The sequence below is a fragment of the Ovis aries genome, chromosome 2 (genome assembly GCF_016772045.2).
Source record: "Ovis aries strain OAR_USU_Benz2616 breed Rambouillet chromosome 2, ARS-UI_Ramb_v3.0, whole genome shotgun sequence".
NCBI classification, from domain to species: Eukaryota; Metazoa; Chordata; class Mammalia; order Artiodactyla; family Bovidae; genus Ovis; species Ovis aries.
In genome coordinates this window covers 112,051,553-112,075,255 of record NC_056055.1, presented here as the reverse complement: position 1 = coordinate 112,075,255, position 23,703 = coordinate 112,051,553, and the positions used below count along the sequence as shown (strand labels likewise).

General features: G+C 50.0%; 1 protein-coding gene and 1 long non-coding RNA gene across 11 annotated transcripts in view; one reads left to right on the top strand and one right to left on the bottom strand.

Annotated features, from left to right (window-relative positions):
* The window catches only part of PALLD (palladin, cytoskeletal associated protein), a 374,395-nt gene that overhangs the window by 285,144 nt on the left and 65,548 nt on the right, over positions 1–23,703 (top strand). For 2 of the 10 annotated variants that reach the window (XM_027964650.2, XM_027964647.2), the window contains exon 1: positions 14,743–14,836. The exons of the other annotated variants lie outside the window; for them this stretch is intronic. The gene's annotated coding sequence lies outside the window, so the exon portion shown is untranslated. Of the gene's footprint in view, positions 1–14,742; positions 14,837–23,703 lie in introns of those variants that run through there. 10 annotated transcript variants of the gene reach the window in all.
* LOC114113039 (uncharacterized) lies at positions 8,764–10,608 on the bottom strand. Its single transcript, XR_003588157.3, has 2 exons — positions 10,214–10,608; positions 8,764–10,095 (listed from the first exon to the last, which is right to left on the bottom strand). It is a non-coding gene; the product is annotated as an uncharacterized LOC114113039 (long non-coding RNA).

Here is a 23,703-nt window from a genome sequence, read left to right as displayed (position 1 = left end):
TCATCTCAAGGAAATGTGCAAGTTTGAAGCTCTGTGTCTTTGAGCCAGGTCATACTGAAGCTGACCCCAGAGGTGGTGTCCCAAGGTGCCACATGTCACCTGGCAAATGGCCCTGCTTGCGTGTTTCTTTGTACCTTAAAGCCATGGGATGTGAAGTTTGGGGGTCATGTGTGCCCTCTATTTCCATTTTATCTCTTTCTTTTTTGGCTGTGCTGGGTCTCCATTCTGGCACACAGGTTTCTCGAGGTGTGGCTCATGGGCTTGGCTGCCCCGCAGCATGTGGGACCTCAGTTCTCCAGCCAGAAACAGAACCAAGTCCCCTGCATTCAAGGTGGGTTTTTAATCAGTTGACCCCCAAGGAGGGCCCCATGTATCCCCTTTAGTAAAGCATCTTGTGTAGACAGGCAGATCTTGTGTTGTCCTTCACAGAGTGTTGCTCTTTATAGATTGAAGGCCCCATGTATCCCCTTTAGTAAAATATCTTGTGTAGACAGTCAGATCTTGTGTTGTCCTTCACAGAGTGTTGCTTTTCATAAAGAGAAGGCTTGTGGCACCTGCTTGTCAGATGTTAGCATTTTTTAGCAATGATGTATTTTTAAATTAAGGTACAAACATTTTTTTTCCCAGATACGACGCTATTGCACACCTGATAGACTGTTCTACCACGTAAACACTACTGTTACATGTATTGGGAAACCAAAAAGTTCATGGGACTTGCTTCATTGCAGTATCCACTTTATCACTGAGGTCTAGAACTGAACACACAGTATCTCTGAGCTCTCGCTATGTGTATACACATATATGTGTATGTGTATGTGTGAAATACATACCTGCATTGTGTTATTGCATGAATTAGAAATATCAACAAAGATGCAATTTAAAGGATAAGGTAAAGATAAGGCCAGTGGATTTTTACTGAGAAGTGTAGCACCTCGGGTAACACCTCAGTACCGCCTGGAAGAGGCGCTGTGAAAGCCCTACACCCGGGCCAGAGTGGGTTGACCTGGGGCCTAGTCCCACAGTCGTTGTGCTGGAGAAGCCTTAAGGGTCAGGCCATCCAGACGCTCTGCTTGCAGTCAAGGAGACTGTGCAATTAAGGGACTTTGACCTAAAGACCTCGTCTCCAAGAAGATGCAGGCCTAGATGAGGTCTTTCATTACTGATTATATTTAAGGCTGGTATAACAGGAATTTTGCTCAGAGAGTACATCCTCAGTGTTCACATGCACACAGACACACACACACAGACACACACACACACAAATGGTCACTCAGGTGATGGGCATATTAATTAGCTTGATCATCAATACACAAAGTAAATTTACATCACATTGTACCCTTTAAGCATGTACAATTGCTATTCATCAATCATACTTTAATAAAGCTAGAAAAGATAAAATAATTCAGGCTAAAAAATAAAGTCTGAATAGGTATCTGATTACCATGAACCAAACTTGGAATTTTTTTACCAAATAGAGGTGTTTGGGGGTAGCCGCAGCGCTCTCTTATCACCATGAACAAGTTGGAACTGAAAAGGAACTCTTTCAGGATGTGAAAAATGACAAGCAGAAGATTCTGTACATGAGGTGAACCCCTGACCCAGGATGGGTAGGGAGTCTGGAAGGTGTGGTGTCTGAAAGGAGACTAGGAGCCGCAGACAGGTCAGGAGGAGCCCTCCTGTGTGGCCCTCACCCTGGCCCTCCCGCATTCTCCAGACATGGCAGGAGGAGGTCCCGCTTTTTTGTTTGTCTTTTTAATTTTTATTGTAGTATAGTTCAGTTCAGTTCAGTTCAGTTCAGTCACTCAGTCATGTCCGACTCTGCGACCCCATGAACTGCAGCACGCCAGGCCTCCCTGTGCATCACCAACTCCCAGAGTTCACTCAGACTCATGTCCATCGAGTCGGTGATGCCATCCAGCCATCTCATCCTCTGTCATCCCCTCCTCCTCCTGCCCCCAACCCCTCCCAGCATCAGAGGCTTTTCCAATGAGTCAACTCTTCGCATGAGGTGGCCAAAGTACTGGAGTTTCAGCTTTAGCATCAGTCCTTCCAAAGAAATCCCAGGGCTGATCTCCTTCAGAATGGACTGGTTGGATCTCCTTGCAGTCCAAGGGACTCTCAAGAGTCTTCTCCAACACCACAGTTCAAAAGTATCAAATCTTTGGCACTCACCTTTCTTCACAGTCCAACTCTCACATCCACACATGACCACTGGAAAAACCATAGCCTTGATTAGACGGACCTTTGTTGGCAAAGTAATATCTCTGCTTTTTAATATGCTATCTAGGTTGGTCATAACTTTTCTTCCAAGGAGTAAGTGTCTTTTAATTTCATCGCTGTAATCACCATCTGCAGTGATTTTGGAGCCCCCAAAAATAAAGTCTGACACTGTTTCCCCATCTATTTCCCATGAAGTGATGGGACCGGATGCCATGATCTTCGTTTTCTGAATGTTGAGCTTTAAGCCAACTTTTTCACTCTCCTGTTTCACTTTCATCAAGAGGCTTTTGAGTTCCTCTTCACTTTCTGCCATAAGGGTGGTGTCATCTCCATATCTGAGGTTATTGATATTTCTCCTGGCAATCTTGATTCCAGCTTGTGCTTCTTCCAGCCCAGGATTTCTCATGATGTACTCTGCATAGAAGTTAAATAAGCAGGGTGACAATATACAGCCTTGATGTACTCCTTTTCCTATTTGGAACCAGTCTGTTGTCCCATGTCCAGTTCTAACTGTTTCTTCCTGCAAACAGGTTTCTCAAGAGGCAGGTCAGGTGGTCTGATATTCCCATCTCTTTCAGAATTTTCCACAGTTTATTGTGACCCACACAGTCAAAGGCTTCGGCATAGTCAATAAAGCGTAGTTGGTTTATAATGTTAGTTTCTGCTGTACAGGAAAATGAGTGAGTTATCCATATGCGTATATCTACTCATTATTAGATTCTTTTCCCATATAGGTTATTACAGAGTATTAAGAGTTACCTGTTCTATCTCTTGACTTCCTACTTGTGCATTCCAGTCCCCTATGATGAAAAGGACATCTTTTTTGGGTGTTAGTTCTAGAAGGTCTTGTAAGTCTTCATAAAACCATTCAGCTTCAGCTTCTTTGGCATTGGTGGTTGGGGTATACACTTGGATTACCGTGATATTGAATGGTTTGCCTTAGAAATGAACTGAGATCATTCTGTCACTTTTGAGATTGCATCCAAGTACTGCATTTCTGATTCTTTCGGTGACCATGAGGGCTACTCCATTTCTTCTAAGGGATTCTTGCCCACAGTAGTAGATATAATGGTCATCTGAGTTAAATTCACCCATTCCAGTCCATTTTAGTTCACTGATTCCTAAAACGTCAGTGTTCACTCTTGCCATCTCCCCTTTGACCACTTCCAATTTGCCTTGATTCATGGACCTAACATTCCAGGTTCCTGTGCAGTATTGTTCTTTACAACATCTGAGTTTACTTTCACCACCAGACACATCCACAACTGGACTGTTTTTGCTTTGGCTCAGCCTCTTCATTCCTTCCAGAGATTTTTCTCCACTCTTCTCCAGTAGCATATTGGGCACCTGCCAACCTGGGGAGTTCATCTTTCAGTGTCCTATCTTTTTGCCTTTTCATACTGTTCATGGGGTTCTCAAGGCAAGAATGCTGAAGTGGTTTGCCATTCCCTTCTCCAGTGGACCATGTTTTGTCAGACCTCTCCACCATGACCCATCCATCTTGGGTGGCCCAACACAGCATGGCTCTTAGATACCTGGAGTAATAGGCAGCTTTGGCCTTGGAATGCAAAATGCAGTATGGCAAAGGCTAACAGAGTTTTGCCAAGAGAATGCACTGGTCATAGCAAACACCCTCTTCCAAAAATACAAGAGACAACTCTGCACATGGACATCATCAGATGGTCAGTACTGAGTCAGATTGATTATAATCTCTGCAACCAAAGATAGGGAAGCTCCATACAGACAGCAAAAACAAGACCAGGAGCTGACTGTGGCTCAGATCATGAACTCCTTATTGCCAAATTCAGACTTAAATTGAAGAAAGTAGGGGAAACCGCTAGGTCATTCAGGTATGACCTAAATCAAAGGGACTAGATCTGATAGAGTGCCTGAAGAACTATGGACGGAAGTTCATAACATTTCACAGGAGGCGGTGATCAATATCATCCCCAAGAAAAAGAAATGCAAAATGGCAGAATGGTTGTCTGCGGAGGCCTTACAAATAGCTGAGAAAAGAAGAGGAGCAAAGGAGAAAGGGAAAGATAAACCCATTTGAATGCAAAGTTCCAAAGTATAGCGAGGAGAAATAAGAAAGCCTTCCTCAGTGATCAATGCAAAGAAATAGAGGAAAACAATAGAATGGGAAAGACTACAGATTTCTTCAAGAAAATTGGAGATACCAAGGGAATATTTCATGCTAAGATGGGCACAATAAAGGTCAAAAATGGTATGGACGTAACAGGAGTAGAAGATATCAAGAAGAGGTGGCAAGAATTCACAGAAGAACTATAAAAAAAGATGTTAATGACCCAGATAACCATTATGGTGTGATCACTCATCTAGAGAATGTGAAGTCAAGTGGGCATTAGGAAGCATCACTACAAACAAAACTGCTGGAGGTGATGGAATTCCACCTGAGCTGTTTCAAATCCTAAAGGATGATGCTATACAAGTGCTGCACTCAATATGCCAGCAAATTTGGAAAACTCAGCACTGGCCACAAGACTGGAAAAGGTCAGATTTCATTCCATGCCCAAAGAAACGCAATGCCAAAGAATGTTCAAACTACCACACAATTGCACTCATCTCACATGCTAGCAAAGTAATGCTCAAAATTCTCTAAGTGAGGCTTCAACAATATGTGAAGCAAGAACTTTCAGACGTTCAAGCTGGATTTAGAAAAGGCAAAGGAACCAGAGATCAAATTGCCAACATCTGTTGGATCATCACAAAAGCAAGAGAGTTCCAGAAAAACATCTTCTTCTGCTTTATTGACTATGCCAAATCCTTTGACTATGTAGATCACAACGAACTGTGGAAAATTCTTCAAGAGATGGGAATACCAGACCACCTGACCTGCCTCCTGAGAAATCTGTATGCAGGTCAACAAGCAACAGTTAGAACTGGACATGGAACAACATGGTTCCAAATTGGGAAAGGTGTACATCAAGGCTGTATATTGTCACTCTGTATATTTAATTTCTATGCAGAGTACATCATGTGAAACGCTGGGCTGGATGAGGCACAAGCTGGAATCAAGATTGTTGCAAGAAATATCAACAACCTCAGATATGCAGATGACACTATCCTTATGGCAGAAAGTGAAGAGGAACTGAAGAGCCTCTTGATGAAAGTGAAAGATAAGAGTGAAAAAGCTGCCTTAAAATTCAACATTCAGAAAACTAAGATCATGGCATCTGGTCCCATTGCTTCATGGTAATTAGATGGGGAAACAATGGAAACAGTGGCAGACTTTATTTTCTTGGGCTCCAAAATCACTGCAGGTGGTAACTGCAGCCATGAAATTAAAAGATGCTTGCTCCTTAGAAGAAAAGCTATGGCCAACCTAGACAGCATGTTAAAAAGCAGAGACAGTACTTTGCCAACAAAGGTCTGTCTAGTCAAGGCTATGGTTTTTCCAGTAGTCATATATGGATGTGAGAGTTGGACTGTGAAGAAAGGTGAGTGCCAAAGAATTGATGCTTTTGAACTGTGGTGTTGGAGAAGACTCTTGAGAGTCCCTTGGACTGCAAGGAGATCCAACCAGTCCATCCTAAGGGAGATCAGTCCTGAATATTCATTGGAAGGACTGATGCTGAAGCTAAAGCTCCAATACTTTGGTCACCTGATGCGAAGAGCTGACCCATTAGTAAAGACCCAGATGCTGGGAAAGACTAAAAGCAGGAGGAGAAGGGGATGACAGAGGATGAGATGGCTGGATGGCATCACCGACTCAATGGACATGAGTCTGAGCCAGCTCCAGGAGATGGTGAAGGACATGAAAGCCTGGTTTGTTGTAGTCCAAGGGGTCGCAGTCAGACGTAGCTGAGCAACCAAACAACAACCTGCGCTATACAGTAGGTTGTTATTAGTTATCTGTTTTTCATAGAACAGTGTGTATATCAATCTCGATCTCCCAATTTATCCCTCCCCATCCTTTCCCTCCTGGTAATCATAAGTTTGTTTTCCACATCTCTGAGTCTGTTTTGTAAGTAATTTCATTCGTACCATTTTTTAGATCTCATCTACACATGATATCACGCAATATTTGTCTTTTTCTGTCTGACGTTTTTCACTCGGTGTGACGGTCTCTAGGTCTTTCCATGTTGCTGCATGAGGCATTATTTCATTTTTTCTACGGCTGAATACTCTTCCATTGTGTGAATGTACCACATCTTTATCCTTGCCTCTGTTGATGGACATTTAGGTTGCTTCCATGTCCTGGCTGCCGTAAATAGGGCTGCTATGAACTTTGGGGTGCATGTGTCTTAATTACGGTTTCCTCCAGATATATGCCCAGGAGTGGGATTTTTGGATTACATAAGTAGCTCTGTATTTAGTTTTTTAAGGAATCTTCGTACTGTTCTGCACAAGTTTACATTCCCAGCAACAGTGTAGGAGGGCTCCCTTCTCGCCACACCCTCTCCAGCACTTATTGTTTGTAGCTTTTTTGATGATGTCCATTCTGGCAGTCCAGCTTCTGAGTGCATCAGGGTTCTCGTTAAGCCTTTTAAGGGCTGGTTGTGCCCCACCTACACACCAGTAACTCACTCTCAGTGAGCAGTTTTATTTTCGCAGATGTGCATTTTGCTCACGAGGGAGTTATGACTAATTAACTCATAAAAGAAACGTCCCCGTGAATGAGCCACTGCAAAGCACCTGTTGTTAACAGCTGACTGTCTCCCACTTAGACGATAAGGAGTGTGAGAACACAGGACCTGCTTTCTTCTTTGCAAAGCGTGTGACACCGACTGACTTAGGTTCACACACAGTACAGCCCTGAAGAGAGGCTAGTGGCAGACGCGACTTACAGCCAATGAGACAACGCGTGCCGGGCACAGATGAGCCGCAGCCACTGGCAACCGGGCTGTCCTGGGACGTTCACGGGCCCCAGGCACCTCTGCCTTTGAGGTCTCTTCCTCCATTACAAACTCTGAATTTTGTAACAGCATCAGCATAAAGATAGATGGAATCCAGGTTAGGTTTATTATTACATAGTTAGCCTGTCAACAGTCATGTGTATTCATTTCTCTTCCTTTTGAGTTAAATAGTATGTAAAACTTAAAATTTGTTTGTGGGCTGCCACAGTGGGAGGACCTGAGCCAGGGCACCCACTGGTAGGTGAGCCAGCCTTGCCCAAGGTAACAGTGGCCGTCCTGACCTTGGCTGGCCCGGTGGTAGCAGAGTACTAGCCCCCTTTCACTTCTTTTTTTCTTGGTGCTTTTCCCCAAGCAACGGGGGCAAGGCACCAAAGTGAGGCCAGCCCTCTGCCAGCCACCCACAAGGGAAGGCGGAATCCATGCCACCACCCGTGGACTCAGGAGCCAAGGGCGGCAGTGGTTGGGAAGTGTCCGGTCCCGCCACTGACACACCCGTGTCCAGCAGGGCTGTTCAGTGCAGAGGGCTCGATCTGAAGGAGGCAGTGGAACCGATAGTCTTCCCAGGAGATGCTGTCTTCCTGCTTCTCCTTCTTGAAAGCTTTCAAATCTCACTTTGTCAGCTTCTGTCCAAAATTACAACTTCTTAAAGGTGCTCACTTTCACACATTTAATCTTTGCATCAGTCATGCAAAGGAGATTATAGTATCAGTATCTTCATTTTATACATGAGAACACTGAGGCTCTTCTTTAATCTGTTTTTAAATTTTTATTTTATATCAGGGTTGACGAACAGTGTTGTATTAATTTCAGGTGTACAGCAAAGTGATTCAGTTCTACGTATACATGTATCGGTTTTCAAATTCTTCTCCCATTTAGTTTGTTAATAGAGTATTGAGCAGAGTTCCCTGTGCTCTAGAGTAGGTCCTGGTTGGTTATCTGCGTGTATATTTATGACACACACACAATGAGATATATATATATATATATATATACACACACCAGTGTGCACAGTTTTAAACAGGTGCCCTAAACTCCAGTTTCCGTCAGCGCAGTCTTCTTTCCTTCAACTCTTCACGTGTGCATTTCATCACAATTCATCACTTGTTATAAAAGACAAGGGCATCTGAAAACGCTGCTAGGACACTCAGTTCTTTGAAGACTCTCTTGACATTATCCCATAAAGTGACCAAATTACCTCAGATTAAGTCTGAGGTTACTATGCTGCTGCTGCTGCTGCTAAGTCGCTTCAGTCGTGTCCGACTCTGTGTGACCCCATAGATGGCAGCCCATCAGGCTCCCCGGTCCCTGGGATTCTGGGGGAGGGGTTAGGCCTACTGGGGGAGGGGTTAGGACCCTAACCCCTGGCAACACTGGAGTGGGTTGCCATTTCCTTCTCCAAAGCATGAAAGTGAAAGTGAAGTCGCTCAGTGTCCGACTCTTCGCGACCCCATGGACTGCAGCCTACCAGGCTCCTCCATCCATGGGATCTTCCAGGCAAGGGTACTGGAGTGGGGTGCCATCGTAGAGGAAAGTCTTTTTTTCTCTTGAAATCTAGTACTTTGTTGTATCAAGGTGATATAATATAACTCATTTAATAGCCCTAACAGGCAGTATCAGTGTGATTAAGTCAGTTGTTTTACTGATCAAACACATAAACTATATATCAGATAAAATAATTCATTTAATTACTGATGTTACCAATGTTTCCTCTAGTGTCTTAGGATATACAGCCGGGATTTTCCAATGTAAAATGTGTCCACTAAATTTCTATTCTTAGAGCAGATTTAATTGGAGTATTTGATTCAGCATATTGCACCCTCTCTCCTCATTCCCTTTCAGTACCAGAGTCTAGGTTTGCACATGTTCTGTGCATCAGAGATCTCTGCCGTGAAATAATCCCAACAGTTCTCTCAGTACTTGGGAATCTCTGCTAGAACACCGTTCACTGCAGCACCCAGTCATATTTCCGTAAGCGAAAGTAATTAAGCACTTCAGATAACATAATCGCATGAATTGTAATGCAAGGCGTTGGACGGACCCTCCGGTTTGGGAAGTGAGGGGTTTGGTGAGGGGCGTTTCAGGGCTCGGGAAAGAGGCTCATCTCCTCCAGTGACGTGGCCCCAGTCTGCTCCTGTGCGCTCAGCAGTCCCCAACACCAGCCCCGGCTCCGTGACCAGGTTGCCTGACATCCTGTGTTTCTGGGAGCAGAATCAGATAATGGCTGGTCCACTCATCTTCCAAGCGTCCAGAGGAATCTAGACAAAAAGCAACACAAGATTCTTTGTCACAGCGTCATCGGCTTTAAGAGCAATCTCACCTGCAACTCCATGAACTGCCGCTGCGATGGGCGCACAGTGCCACGCTGTGCCCTTTGCGTCTCTCAGTGGCTACGGCTGTAGGACTCAGCTGAAGGTTTTTCTCATGCACGATGGAGTTAAACTGACCAGCCAGTTGACTGCGGTATTTCGTCATTTCCTCAGCGGAATCACAGAATAAGGCAAATTCCTTCTCAGCAACCCCATGGAATCTAGGGGTGACTTCACTGGAGCCGGCACAGCTGCTCTGCCTGGGAAGCGGGCACTTGGGGGGAATGAGTCAGACTCTGTGAGTGCAGCAGGACGTGTTCGGAACTGCCTGAGCCACGGCAGGCCAAGCAGAGGTTCTTGTGCACGGTACAACTCGGCGAGAAAGAGGAAGGGTTTGCTGATGGAGATCGGGGAGTCCTTCCACACACGGGTGCTTTTCACTCCAGAGTTAGACGGCCTGGAGTGTGGGCTCTAGAGCTAACAGTTGGTGCTGTTCCTTCTGCTCTGGCCTGCTCTGTCTCCTTGGCCAGGTCACCTGGCCTCTCTGGGCCCGGTCTCCTCCAGGAAGGGGCGTGTGCTAACAGCCAGACCTCCCATGGCCTGAAGAAGCAGACAGAATGGGAGACGGTGTGAAATGATTGGCATGGTATCAGATTATTACTTTTCACTCTGTTCCTAAGTGCTGTGCTCTGTGAAAAAACAGAAACAAAGACAAAACCAAACAAGATGAAAGAAAGAGAGAAGAAAAGAAGCTAGGCTTCATTTTGTTAAAAAAGAAAGAAAGAAAGAAAGAAACCACCCACTTACCGAGCACTGTGGTGGGGCTGCCCAGGCAGGATCTCATCTATCTTCTCAAGGGCAAGCCAAGGGAAATGCCTTTCCATCATTTTACAGATGAGAACTCTGAGTTCGAGGTCACGGCAACGGCCTAGGAGGCTCCCGCTGGTCTGCCTCTATGATTTGCCTGGAATCCTTTGCAGGTTCAAGGCCTCTTGTACTCAGGAGGCGAGCTCAGCCTATTCTGTTTACAGTTTCACCATCTTTCTTTAACCTCCACGAGTGCAGCCTTCTGGCGGCCACGGTCCCTCTCACATGGCATTTCATGTCCTCTGGGCTCCAGTCACTTTTACACAAGAACAAACAGCCCCACGTATGTCCCCCCAGCCTTTCTCCTGCCCTTGATAAGAAGTTACGTACAAACTGAAGAGCCAGAAAGCTCTTGGCCGCTGGAACACATTACTCTGCTTTTATGTTGAAAGCATGAATTGTCCTTGGAGCTGTGCCCTCCCTCTACCCCACTGGTCCGTACTCATGGTCAGATAATTTGCACGGGCTTAGCCTTTTGAGGAGATCCATGTTTTTAAATATTTCGTACTTTCGTTAAAATAATTTGATAGTTGACACAGAAACATATGTTTCTTAAATGATGTAGTTAATTACAAAGAGTCCAAACTCAAAGTAGTCCAAGACTTCTTAATGGTGCTCATTTTAAACATGCCTAGAACAAAGGCTAGTCTTAAGCACTCTCCTCTCAGAAACATTTTTCCCAAAATACTATTATTTATAGTTGGAACCCAAATCAGTCACAATCTAGAACTGCTCTGCTGTTTTCTTAGTCTGTTGTTGTTTGCTGAGCTTATTTGGAATTCCTTGCAAAAGTAATCTCTGCAATTAAAGAAATGGGTCATGGAGCCAAGATCTTGTAGGTTTTAAAAACTCAACAAGAGCTAAAGGAACAGGTTTTTAAAAATAATATCAAAGCACCAGAAGTGAGTGGAAATAGACCCTTATACTGAGTTGCTATCAGAACATCTGTTTCATTCACCATCCATCACTGGGAGGAAATAGATAGCAAAAACCTCCCAACAGAGGATGTGCCAGCCCACTGGCCAAGAATCTTCTGAGAACATCTAAAGGTTTGGGTAATTTTCACTGAAATATTATTTTAAGCAAAACACCTGAAGATATGCTAACATTCTTTTGCTGCTCCATGTATATAAAAGGAAGGGAAATAGAGATGTTTGGTTTTACATGTTAGAAAAACACGGCTGGGTGCTGACTTGTGGTAGTTTTTCCAGTGAACATTCTGTGAGAGGGCACCATATCCACTTGGTAAAGCATTAGCCCCAGCTCTGACCGTGTGTGGCACAGGGGCTGTGTGGTGCCTGCCAGCAGTCAGAGCTCTGTGTCTACGTCTAGGGAGAACCTAGGAGTCGGCCCCTCCAACAGGATCATGTTTGTTTAGGGATGCCATTTGCTTTTAGGTGTCTTTTGCCATTTTGCTTTTTAAACACCTGCACTTTACTCTTTTCATGAGAATATGAAAAGGAAAAAAAAAATGGTTTGAAAGATTAGCTTCACTGCCCCATATTCCCCTCCAGACAGACAGCTGAGCACATTACTTCATCTCACATTAAATCTGAACATTTTAAGCGTAGGTGTTTGAGCCCAAGTGTGCCAAGTGACCCTGGAGATGGAAACTCTAAAGGAGACTCGGCCAGATGCCCCCCCGCCCCGCCCCCAGAGGAGGCAGTGAGGGTCCCAGAGGCAGCCCCTCGGGGTGAGGCTGGATGCAGGCGTTCTCTACCCTTTTCTGCGGCCTCCCCGCCTGACAGTTCCAAGCTGGAGCTCAGGGACAGTGAGGAGGAAGTCTAAGGAGAAGCTTGCTGGTCAGGGTCTCAGTGTGCATGAGAGGAGGTGTGTTCTTTCTCAAGCTTGGCCGCACTCCTATCAGCACTGATAACACTTGTCACAAATCCTGGACGTGCCAGCGTGATCCCTAAGATGTACCCACGCCTCCGCCGCTGCACGCACAGAAACTTTAGAAAGTTGAGAGCATTTAAAAACTCGGTGTTCTCAGTTCTGCTGGACCTTGGAGAAGCAGAAACTGGTCCCCATTTCTGGGCTCCTGAGCTGGCGTAAGGCAGTGGTGGTAGATCTCTGGGTCACCCTTCCATGCTGCCTCCAGATGGGAGCAGAATGGATATTTCCAGGCAGTTCACCAACCCTGTGGGTCTAGTCCATCCTACACACTCTCCCAAGCCAGGTAAACACTTGAGGTGGTGGCGGTTGTTATTCAATCATCCAGTTGTGTCTGACTCTTTATGACCCCATGGACTGCAGCACAACAGGCCTCCCTGTCCCTCACCATCGCCCAAAGTTTGCCTGACACCGATGTCTTTTGCATCGGTGATACCATCCAGCCATCACATCCTCTGACACCTTCCTGTGCCGTCAGTCTTTTCCCAGCATCAGGGACTTTTCCAATGAATTGGCTGTTTGCATTAGATGACCAAAATACTCAAGCTTTAGCTTCAGCATCAGTCCTTTCAATGAGTATTCAGGATTGATTTTCCTTAAAGTCGACTAGTTTGATCTACTTGCTGTCCAAGGGACTCTCTGGAGTCTGCTCCAGCAACACAGTTCAAAGGCATCAGTTCTTTGGTGGTAACTCATGCTTACCTCTGGAGGGGGGCATGGCACCCCACTCCAGTATTCTTGCCTGGAGAATCCCATGGACAGAAGAGCCTGGCGGGCTACAGTCCATGGGGTTGCAAAGTCAGTCACGACTGAGTGCTGCACACAGGAGGCTTATCCATTATGTTCTTTCTGTGCTTACAGAAAAGCATTCTGTGTTGAGAATGGACTTGTATGTCATAAAATCATAACATTTAAGAACTGTAGCTTTAAAGTTCATCAAATTAATCCCATTACCATGAAAAAAAATTTAAACTCCAGACTTCCACAGTTAAAACAGCACAGACCACTAAGTCCTAACTCCCATTTCAGAATGTCAACTCTAGCCTTCGAGAAAACCCTGCAGAACACAGGTGGTATCATTCCTGTATCCCTAACAGCCACTTGCCTGGGAATGAGCACACCAAAGTTGAAAGGCAAAGGTAAACAGTGACGTCCTGTGCTTTTTAGCTCTGTTCCTTGCAAAAATCAAGAGAGAATAAAGTTATGTAGTAGACCTGGAAAGATGGCTACAACGTGCTGTAGGTTACAGACTCATCTGTGAGTGATGCTCTAATCTGTGCGTTGAGATGCATGGGCGGGAGTCTGGACAAGAACACTGCACCCTCTAACAGTGTTTTATCTCTGAGGGTTCAATCACAGGCAAACGTCCTCTTTGGGTATCTTACAGACATCGTGTTTAATCTAAAAATCATTTATTTCAGGGAGAGAGAGAGACGGTAGAGTTCCTGCCTCAGGTCTGTGAACCCAGAAACCCTACTGTTCCATATTAACAGTGAAGACAGGGATGGGATTACTGGACCAGTTACCGCGGCCAGTGGCCTGCACACCTACATGGAAATGACTGGCGTTTTCTTGGTGACCATTTTGCAGAAAGGGCCAGGCACAACCCTGGATGTTCAGAACTGTGACCCGTTAGTGTTCGTATGTTCGTTTTTGTGAGAGTTGGTCGTGAGTAGGAGAGCTGTGGCTTTGATGGTCAAGGAGCCGGTGCTGTGTAGGAGGAACAGGCCAGAAATAACTGCTGACCCAGCTGCTCAGGGACGCGCAGAGCCAGGGTTCTGAGCTGGGTTAGTGACGGGAGAAGACACCCACCGGGCTTCAGGGTGGAGTCCACCGAAAGCCACACGTTTTACAAGAGGAAGTCTGGAGTTTAGGAGTCCATTTCCTCCTTGAAAACGGTTCCATAGAAATCGCTGCGTGCTGGGTTAAACCAAGTGACTCGGGGCCTCTAGAAGTTTATGACCGAGAAATCACAGGACAGGGACCGCGTTCCTGAGACATTGTGAAACCGGCCCGCGCAGCGCTTCTCACCCTCAGGGCCCTGAATTCAGTTACTCATTGATAAGCGAACAGAGTGAACGGATTCGTGGAAGCCTAGAAAGTATCCCCTCCCCCCTTAAAAAAGAAAGAAGCCTTCCACACGATCTTTGTGCTGTGGGGCTTAAGCGCGGCACCGACTCTGATGGCACCGCTGGCTTGGGGCTGAACCCTGGACCCCCGCCCGGGGCGCTGGAATGTGCTCGGAGCCCAGGGACTAACCGCTCCTCATAAAGGAGATAAAAACCTGAGGCAGATCACCGGGCAGGCAGCCGACATCCCTCTTGGCTTAGAAAAAAGGTGGAATTCTTTCCCGTTATCCATTACTCCTGGAAGTTTCCCGAAAGCCCGTCTGTCTCAGCGCTGCCCGGGACTCGGGGCCGACCCGGGGGGCGCGGAGGGTGGGGGGCTGCCTTCCGCAGGGCCCTCCCCGCCGCCCGTCCTCCCGCCCCCTCCTCTCCCCTCCCGGGCCGGCGCCGCCCCGCCCCGCCCCGCCCCTGCCCGCGCTCTTATAGCCCGGGCGCGCGGGCGGGGCGTCCGGCCTGCGGAGGCACCCCGGCGGGCGCGCGCTCCACGCGGTCCCGGGCCCGTGGCTCTGAGGGTCCGGAGCGGCGGGGCGCAGCCGGACGGCAGGTAGGGCGGCCTTGCGCACGGGGCAGGGGGGCTCGGCCGGCGGGCGGCAGCCCAGGGCCCAGCCGGCCGCGGCCCGCGGGGGTCCTCCGGGCCTGCGGGCGGAGCGAAGCCCGGGCGCCTGGGACGGGGTCGCGGCCAGAGCTGGGGGCCGCCGTGGACCGCGGGCAGCCTGCGCGGAGGGCGGGGGCGACCTCGTTCCGCTGCGGGCGGCCGGGGCCGTCCGGCCCTCCCTTCGCGCTGCTCGTGCAGGCGCCGGCGCGCCAAGAGTCCAAGTCGCGGGAGGAGGCGCCGGCCGGCAGGGCGCGCGGGGCCGGGAGGCCGTGCGCTCGGAGCTCAGGGACCCCTGCCGCCCAGGTCTGGTTCCCCGCGGAGTGGGGTGAGGTTGTGGGCGGCGAGTGTGCTGGGTCCGGAGCCGCCGTGCTGGCCAGGGGACGCCCCGAGGCCCCAGCCGAGCCAGGCTCTCTGTGCCCTGAGCTCGTCTGAACTGGGTCTCCAGGAGCCTGGACAAGCCCGGGCTGCTTGAGACCTGGGGTCCCAGGGACGGGCAGAGTGGACACACCCTGGCCTGCGAGGCGGGAAGGCGCAAGGTCTCCCTGGCGGCGTGCGCGGGGAAGGCCGCCCCTTCCCATCCTGCTCCACCCCTGCCCCCTCCCTCCCCTCCCCACCCCTCCACCCTGCCCCCTCCCTCCCCTCCCCACCCCTCCACCCTGCCCCCTCCCTCCCCTCCCCACCCCTCCCCCCCTCACCTCCCCACCCCTCTCCCCTCCCCCCTCCCTCACCTCCCCACCCCTCCCCCCTTCCCCCACACCCGGCTCGCAGTGGTCCGCGGGGCCTCGGACACTGCTGGGCTTTGCCCTGGAGAACACATTCCTGGTTGGTGTTATGAAGGGTCTTGTCGCAGTAACTGCCACTGCCTAAGGAAGGATTGGTCGTCCCGGGAGTGGATGTTGGTTTGCTTCTGAGCACAATACAAAGTCATCAACTTTTTACTGACTTTTCTCATCCCCAGCGAAAGGCTTTTTCTCCTGAAAAGCTGGTGAGCTTTGATTTAGTGATGAGAGGTTTGGCTGAATTTTGTTTTTTCCCTGGTCCGTTCTCCCCGGTTTGGTTTAGTAAAAGTAGGCGACCCTGTGCCTTGGAGTGACCAAGGAGTCACTCCAGGGAGTGACTGTATCAGAAATAGACCACCGCCCACTCCAGTGTTCTTGCCTGGAGAATCCCAGGGATGGGGGAGCCTGGTGGGCTGCTGTCTATGGGGTCGCACAGAGTCGGACACAACTGAAGTGACTTAGCAGCAGCAGCAGCATGTAATCAATATACGATCAACATGCTTTCCAACTTACCCCTTAGCTGTGTTTTTATTTATTCTGTTTATTTTGTACAAAATAAGAGTTACTTAGTGTGTAGTGTACTCTGTGTTTTGAATATGAGGAGAGGATGTTGCCTGGGCCCCACACCGCATCCCTTAGTAAGAATCTAGGCATGCATGTGAGCACCCTTACCATCTTGTTGGCTGTGTGAATGCTTTGTGCTCCGGGTGAAGAGTTGGGAGTAGATGATTGACAATAACACAACTTTGTCTTCTGCGGCTGTGAAACCCGTGAATCATACTCCGGCAGCTGGTCTGGTCAGCAGCCTGCCCGATGGAATGGTGCAACAAGTACAGGCTCAGTGAGTTCCCAGGTGAGGACACCGACTTGGGGAACAATGGGTCGGTGTCCTAGTTAAAGGAGCCCTGGGGCGCTTCATTATAGGCTTGTGGGCTCTGGGTTTCAGTTGACTCTTATGGTACCGGTGGAATGCCACCTACCACATTGCATTGCAGTTGGTCTTGAAAAACTTTATTGTGTTATTTTCTCAAGAGCTGTAATCTTTGTATTACTTTTGAGAATAGTTCCTTTATTTTTCCCAAAATAATTTCCGTAGACCGTAGTAAGTCTTACACTCTGTTATATTTAAAATCACTCATTATTACTGAATTTTGAAGTATTTCCTGGAAATTATCAAGGAGTCTACATTCCTCAAGATGCTGGAGTCATAATTTTTAAAAAGTTACTAATTCATTCATACAACTGTTGACTGTCCAAACAATTGTTGATTTTCTTCCCCCAGTTTCCAGATTCCGCTCACAGTCGTTTGGAACAATGAAGCTATGTTTTAGGCATTGCCATCTCTTTTGTGTGTGTTCCATGTAAACAGTTTCATATCAACATGTGATGTGCTCTCTCAGCGCGTTTCAGAAGACCCAGGTAGACACTGGGCGATGGAGGTTTATTTCTCAGACGGCCTACTGTTCTCTAGGTGGCAAAGTAATTCTCTTCTTCAAGCAAATGAGGGAAGTAGACACTGAATAAACACCACAAAAGTGTGTCACTGAGCACACTTTCCTGTGAACATCTTCTTGCGTTGATACACGTCAGCTCTTCGGAGACACGGGAAGTGGAATGCCACCAGATCGTAAAGATGCAGGCTGGTGGACGCAGAGCGGGCCTGGGGCCTTCCCCTCTCTGCCTCCCAGGTTGCTGGCTCTAGAAATGCCCTGCAGGGTTGCACTCGGTCGGGTTTGTCTCCTGGGGCAGCTCTGGTCAGGTTGTGTGGAAGGATGAAGGATGAGAGGTGCTGGGTGAGAGAGAGAGCAAGAGCTGGGGCTTGTAAGAGAGGCAGGAAGGGAAGCAACAGGAAGGCAGGCCTGAGGGGTCAGGAGGGAGAGATGCCTGCTGACGCCAGTGCCCTGGATGGCTCTCTGCAGCCCACCGATCACGGAAGGCCCTTTCCCCCTCAGCAGAACATCTTTGCTGCTGGCAGTGCTTTACGGTTGACGGTGATGGGTGACCCTCACCCTTCTGACTTGCGTGTGTGGATCCCAATGACCAGGAGGTGGGCTGAGAATATGGGTGCTTGCTCACGGCAGCTCCGTGTCAGCCCACCTGGTGCACGGTGGCCCAGCTGCTAGAGTGCCTCCGCTGCAGGAAAGGAAGGCGCTGGTGTCAGCGTGGCCTGGACTTAGGGAAAGCAGAAAGGCTTATTTGATGGGAAAGATTTCCTCCTGAGGGAGAAGCTGCCCTTTGTAGGCCAAGTGTGTCAGCCGGAAAAATGAGCAAATTTTAGGAGTTTTTGGTAAAACTTTCTAATTTTTTTCCACATAGACGTGTTCAAAACAGAGTGATAAGAAGACATACAAAACCATGTTAAAAAGAACTGACAGGGGAGGAAGGAAACTTGGGGAGGCAGCTGCCACTCCCCGGACCCCAGGGGGCACGTGTCCGGCTGTCTAGAATGGGGCCCAGGTGCCCACACCCGGTGGGAAGGAGGTGCCCTGGACGTCTGGGCACAGAGTGTGCACACTGGCCCACTCTTTGTGGCATGTGAACCGTAAGCGCTGTCCACGTTCAGATGGGCTATGCGGGGAACGTGTCTCTGTAAACCCTTCACTGGGAACTCTGAAAACTTTGGTGGAACCGTGTCCCTGTGGTTGGGTTCCCGGGACAGCTCAGAACATTCTGCTTTGTTCGTGAAACCATAGCATGGAGCCACAGAGATAGCACAATTTTGTGGGGAATGTACTCAGAACTCCAACTTGATTTATTTTTTTTCTAGATTCTAATTCCAGCAACAGTGGCTAGCCCCCACCTTCTGTTTCTCCATTTAAACCCTCAAAGATAAAGGCACCTAAAAAGACACATTTCCTCTCATGCTCCCCGCGTGCCCACAGAGACCCCCCACCCTGGAGCCACAGAGCTGGGGGCATGGGAGGGCATAGCTGTAGCTGGCACCAGAGGGGGTGGGCACGGTGAGCCCAGTGGTCCACCAGGCGGGCCGCGCCCTCCTCTGATGGCCCGTCAGTGGGGGCTGCCTGATGGCGACGTGACCTCGTTACTGTGAACATCACCTTTCCTCTAGAGCTTGCGCGTCAGCACTGCTAGACTGTGCGTTCAGTGTCTGTGAAGTCAGGTTCAGAAGCTTTAATAATAGAAAGAAAAGTCCCAGGTGTTTCATTCGTTCACTCGTTCATTTCTGATGCCAGTGCACGAAAGTCCCAAGCAAATGTCTCCTGGGTTCAGATAATTTGAATGCCGACGTATAATTATAATATTCTGAATAACCATATTGTAAATACCATTGGGCACTTACCTCCTACCAGAAAGTGTGCTACAGTGTATAACATACTTTATGTCATTTAATCCTCACCGTAATCCCAGGTAGTAAATACTGTCAGCATCTCCATCTTAAAAATGATGCAAGTGAGCGGGTAAGAGTTTGCCCAGAGCCAGCAGGTCTGCAGAGGCAGGGCTGGACAGGTCTTGCTGGACATGTCCCAAGCCCCAGGCCCTGGCTGGACTCTGGGAAGAAAGTCAGGACCCAAATGGACACCTCAGTAGGCAAAACCTTTGCCCTCATGCAGCTTGTCTCCTAGTGATGGGAGACAAGCCGTAATCAAAGAGAGCTGACCGACCAGGGCTGCAGCTGGTGCCGTGCTGGGGTTGGGGGCGGAGGAGGGGATGGATCCCCGGCAGAGGGAGCAGTGGCGAGGTTGGGCGTCTGTCCAGGGAGGCAGGAGACAGGCGGACGAGCGGCTGTGGACAGACAGAGCGAGTCTGAGAGTTAGTGGGGCGGCGTCGCTCCTCCAGGCAGGGCCTGGCACTTCGTAGAAGCGGCTGTTACAGCGCAGCCGCCCTCAGCCTAACAGCCCAGCCAGGTGCCTGGAGAGGCCCCCAGACGTGTGGACCAAGGGCTTGACCTTGTCCACCAGAGCTCCGGAGAGACACAGGGACAGCCTGGGTCAGAGCGCCTCATCGAGCACCTCAGAGAGATGGCTGATCTGTGGTTCTGGAAAGTAGGTGGGGTCCGCGGGCCAGGGGGCAGGTATGGATAGATGTAGCAGTGGGGCGGGGGGGGGGGGGGGGGGGGGGGAGGGTGGTCTTCCTGTCTTCTCAGTGAAGCAGGAAGCAAGTGTTTGCCCGCAAGTAGGAGTGGGTGTTTGCCCAGAGGAGGAGGTATGACGGTCACCTGGAGAGGTGCCTGCACCTGACTGGCTGTCTGTCCTGGATCCCAGAGACTCAGCATCCCCTGGACCTCCAGAGGGGAGGCTCTGCTGTTCTCTGTGCCTCACATGAAGTGGAGCCTACACTTGGTAGACGCTGGTCAGTGTCTGCTGAGTGACCGTTGCAGTCCGCCTCCTGCACGCTGACCCAGAAATGTCATTCGTACCTCCTACCCTGGTCGCCAGTGATTACTCCCTGCTCTGGGGTGCTCTGATACTAGCAGTTCCTGAGGCAGCAGCTCCTTCTGTTGGCGGTTCTCTCGCTGAGCCCCACTCCCCTCTGGAACGCTGAGGTCGAGTCTGGACTGTGAGGCCGCTCTCGACTGTGTGCGCTCTGGTGTCGCTGTCTGGCAGGGACCTGAGTGAAGCCTCACTGCTCTGCGTGGTGCTTGTGCTCTTGTGAGCTGGTGGCAGAGGAACTGGCTGAAGGGTGTGGAGTCTTCATTCCCTAGTTAGAAGGTGAGCTTGGCCGCACTTAGCATTGGTAGTGTGTCAGTGGTGAGGGGGGCACTGTGCCCAAGGTCCTGCTGGGCAGCGAGCGAGGGCAAGAGTTGGAGCAGCCCCGAGGGAAAGGCAGATGGTGTGTTGGATCAGAGAGGTGACTGGGAGGCAAGTGAACAGCCCCGTGCGGTGTCCGGGAGGTCGGAGTTGGGCAGGGCCGCAGGATTATCACCACAGATAGTCCCTGGGAGGAGTGGCCCTGCCCCAAAGGAGAGCAGAGAGTGGGGACGTGGGACTCCCAGTGTTGGGAAGTGGCATGAAGGTCCTGTTACCTGACCAAGTTCTGGTCTGAAGAACCTGTCCAGTGAAAGAGCACTGAAGGAAAGCATATCCAGTGAAACCACAGGTGAACTAACTCAGAACTGGAGTTGGAGAAGTTTGTGGTTTCTCCTGGCCAAGCCTTGTTTCCCCCTGTCTTCTTAGCTGTGCATGGGTGTGTTTGTGTAGATGTGTGCAGGTGTCTGTTTGAGGCACCTGCCAAGCAAGAAGCAAGTTCGGGTGCCCTCCATGCTTTTCTTGGGGCTCACACGGTTGTGTCATACAGAGTGTGAGCGCACACTGCCTGCACCAGCACCTGTGAACTGCCTTGGCAGGTCAGGTCAGGATGCTCAGACAGCGGACAAGGGGCTGCGTGTTGTCTCTCTAAGGGGAGTTTTTTTAAAAAATTACCTTTTGAGTGCGGTGGGTCTTTGTTGCTGCGCAGGCCTTTCTCTAGTTGTGGAGAGTAAGGGCTGTCCTCTAGGTGCTGTGAGTGGGCTTCTCATTCTGGTGGCTTCCCTCATTGTGAGCACGGGCTCTAGGGCATGTGGAGTCCAACAGCTTCAGCTCCCGGGCCCTGGACCAGCACCTGTAAGCTGAGCACAGGCTCAGGAGTTGTGGTGCACGGGCTTAGTTGCTCTCAATGTGTGGGATCTTCCCAAATTAGGGATCAAACCTGTGTCTCCTGCATTGGCAGGCGGATTCTTTACCACTGAGCCACCAGGGACACCCCAAGGGGAGCTTTTATTTGCAAGAGAGAGTGGTACCTGAGCCCGCAGTTCTCTTTGCAAGGCAGAAGCATCCTCCAGGGATGAAATGGAAGTGGTCCAAGCTCAGCATCCTTGGCCCCTCTTCCAGCGTAGGCGGGGGGCGGGGGTGGGGGGGTAGGGGGGTGGTTGTCAGCTTGCAGACAGACAGAATCGTACTGCTTCACCTCAGAGCTACTCCACAGCTACTGTGCGCTCCAGTGCCCCCCACCCACACAAAGCTGCCAGACTTTCTCTACCCCAGTGGGCATCCTTGCTCCAGGGACCAACGAGTGAGAAATTATGTGGAATGAGCTGATACTTGGAGATGGAGGAAAGCCCGAGTATGCACCCGTGACAGGCATATCGAGGTCGAGAGTGTGGGGCCCCGGGGCTGGGTATGAGGCCAGACTCTCGTTCATGTCGCGGTGGGGACCTTCGTGCTCCCTGCAGGGGTGCTGGGTGGGGCCGGTGTCCTGCCCTCCACTGGACGGATTACCAGTCTGATGCATGCACTCGGCAAGACTTCCTGAAGCTGCAGGAGGGCCGGGTCCCCCCCCCCCCCCTCCTGCTGGTTTCTCTTTTCAGCTCTTTCCCCAGCCCACAAGGGTGGAGTGGGGGCTGCTACACCCAGCCTGGCTGCAGGGTTTCCTGGGGGCTTCCTCACAGATGGCAGATCTGGTAGAGTCCGATCGACAGCGCTGATTGCAGGTTCAGGAGGAAAGCTGTTCAAGGGCAATGTTACATGTTGAGAATTCCGGACCCCGGCTCACCTGGGAAGGCAATGCTCGTGGAGGCCTCTGGGTGGGCGCCCTCCCCCATGCCCTGCAGTGTCTCTCTGCCGCTGTAGCTCCCAAGCAGGACCCACAGGACTCTGCCCCTCTGCCTGGGGCTCCTTCTACCTGTGGGTTCATTTTCTTTCTAATCCCATTGTTTTGATCTTCTCTAGTTACTAAGCCAGATACTTCTCTGAAATGTGAATAAAGAGAGGGACAATCAGACTGGACTCCTGAGTGCTTACTCAGTGCCCCAGTGAGTTCAACAGTTTACTGCTGTCTTTACCTGAATCTGTAATCGGGGTGTATTTGAAACGTACACGGATAGTGGAGAGTGCCGTAGCTGTGTTGTGCAGAGATAATGGCCCGCTGCGTTTGACATAAGAGAGCAGTTGTGTGCAGTCCCAGAGTCGCACGGCCAGGCTGACGCTGCAGTGAAGGCTGAGTGTCCGGGGGCGCTGCTCTCAACCTTCGGTTTGAGTCTCTTTTACAAAGTGGCTTTTGGATCCTGTTCTGACTTTGAAATAATCCGTTCATCCTTCCGTCAGGGTAATTAGGTCTGGTCTCAAACAGTTTCCCTTCTGCAGTTTTCATCAAAAAAAAAAAAAAAAAGCCAGACAATCACTCTTGTTGCCAGCAGGCATCAGCTGAAATTAGGAGTCAGGGAGGTCCTGTGGGCACTGCAGTCCCGGCTGATAGACTGAAGGCTGCGGTGTTTGCAGCCACAGGTCGGGCTGACCATCCGGGCCTCCTCGTGTCGGCCAGAGCCACCTGCAGGCCTGCGCGTGGTGGGGGTCTGTCTCACTGATGGTGCAGCGCTGCGGGCTAGACATGCACCTGTGAGCTTCTGATCTGTCCCTCTCAGGTCACCCCTGAACCAGCCACAGAGACCCAGTCTTCAGACGAGCAGGTCCTTCTGGCGCTGGCCGTGCACAGCCGGCTGTCCCCCCGGAGCCCCGGCATTGCCCCCGTTTCTGTTGTCCTGCCACAGAGGAGCAGGCTCGGTGAGATGCCCTGAGGAGCCCTGAGCTGTATGGGGACAGAAAAGAGAGCTTCTCGCCCACCTCTGTCCCTCGTCAGCCTGCTCTCCAGCAGAGCTAGACTGAACACTGAGGACTCTGGGATACGGTTCCCGGGTCTCAGACCAGGAAAAGCTTGGATCTCAGACAGGAAGTGCCATGTTCTCTTTCAGAGTATCAGCCTGTGCATCATCAGCAAAATGCTGTTAGAAAGAAAAGCTCCACAGAAGCCTCAGGTTCCCATTACCCCAGGATGGTGAGAGTGGTGTTTACACAAATGTGCAGCTGTGTTAGCTGTGCGTGTATTTCACGGTGCATAGCGACAAGGGAGATAACACCCTCTGAGCTTGGCCCCACAGCCTTGCCGGAAGGGAATTGTGCCTGCCGCAAGACTCACTGCCAGGCTACATGTAGCAAAAATGAGATGTACCGCCATGCCTCCTGAAACATTGTATGCTGATTTATATTTCAGGAGATAACACCCTTCAGATAGAGTATAATTTGGGAAACGGGATAATTAATGAGT